A 1,796-nucleotide genomic window follows, 5' to 3' on the forward strand; every position below is an offset into this window, starting at 1 on the left:
TCAGTTTAAACCCGATCGAGTGGGTCGTTTGGGGTTATTTGGGGGCATTTTTGTACTTTTTTGGGCTTGGGATTTTCTACAAAGTGTCCTTATCTCTTATTAGACATGAGGATGTGATGTTGAGGGTTATTACCTTCAAATCGATACCTATTTTGACACATTTTCATTTTCGATTTAAACTAGACCGGGTGGGTCGTTTGGGGTTATTTGGGGGTATTTCTAAACTTTTTTGGGTTTGGAATATTTAAAAAAGTGTCTTTATCTTTTATTAGACGTGTGGATGCAATGTTGTGGGTCATGACCTTCGAATCGATACCTATTTCGGTATATGTTCATTTTCGGCTTATAGCAGATTGGTGGTTCGTTTGGTGTTATTTGGTGGCATTTCTGTACTTCTTTGGGTTTGGGATTTTCAAAAAAGTGTCCTTATTTCTTATTAGACGTGTGGATGCGATGTTGAGTGTCGTGACATTCGAATTGATGCCTATTTCGGCATATATTCATTTTCGGTTTAAACTAGACTGGGTGAGTAGTTCGGGATTATTTAGGGGCATTTCTGTACTTTTTTGGGTTTGGTATTTTCTAAAAAGTGTCCTTATCTCTTATTAGACGTGTGGATGCGATGTTGAGGGTCGTGACCTTCGAATCGATACCTTTTTTTTGATAGGTAAGTATGATTGTATAAAGAAACAGAAAAGATACAAAAGAGGGCAGCCCCTTCCCTCCCCCCTTAGACAGGCCTAAGAGGAAGAGGAGAGCTCCCAAAACAACCCGAGGACAGGCCCTCGGTTATACAGCCTAGCAAATGGCCCAAGACTCAAAGTTACAAGTTTCGAAAATAGACTTTCCGGTCATAGTCATTTTTTATCAACTCCACCAATTCCGGTGGCAAATCCGGTGGATAAATAATAACTTCCCCATCTCGAGTATCCATAGAAGCAATAAAGTCTGCTGGCTGATTGATCTCCCTCCAAACATGTTTGATTTCCTTACGTTGTAGATGATGGAAGATAGAAGAAATACGATCTCTCAAAGTTTGCATATTCCAAGGGCAGCTCACGACCCCATTCGAATATCCACCGCAAGCTTGGAATCGGATCTTATGGAAACCTGAAGCTGGCTGTTTTGAACACAAAGAGAAACCCCCTTAAAATTACATAAAGCTCCATGCTAAGAACAGAATTGTTGTCTCCATTACCCACAAAAGCCATAATGGCTGCACCGTAGCATCACGAATTATCCCACCATAGGAGGCCCTATCAACCGTTAAGGATCCATCACAATGAAGAACGGTCATATTAGCGGAGGCCTAAACCAGGCACAAGTTTTTCGAGTAATAGTCTTCCAATCCACCCTAAGCCCCCACTTATCGGCTAGGAACTGGTTCCTCGGGTTTTGGATCACCGAAATGGAAAAAGCAGCACATTTAATAGACACATCCAGCCGAATGGCCTCAACAATCTGGTCATGAGTCCTAACCTTATTCTCAAAAAGTCTTCGATTTCTTTCCCACCAAATGTAGTGGACAGTGGCACAAAAAGCCAATTTAGGAACCATATCTAACATATCATCAGCACAAGCACTACTAGCAAGCCAAGCAATTGCACTCTGAATAGTGGTAGGTCCCCCTCCTCCTTGAGAACACAAAGAGCTAACTTTACCCCAAATGTTCGAATCGATACCTATTTCGGCATATGTTTATTTTTGGTTTAAACCAGACCGGGTGTGTCACACCCCCATCCCTGAACCACGGGGAATGCAACCGGAGCATACAACTACGCTCTCCAACCACCAGA

The sequence above is a fragment of the Telopea speciosissima genome, unplaced genomic scaffold (assembly GCF_018873765.1).
Source record: "Telopea speciosissima isolate NSW1024214 ecotype Mountain lineage unplaced genomic scaffold, Tspe_v1 Tspe_v1.0098, whole genome shotgun sequence".
Taxonomy (NCBI): Eukaryota; Viridiplantae; Streptophyta; class Magnoliopsida; order Proteales; family Proteaceae; genus Telopea; species Telopea speciosissima.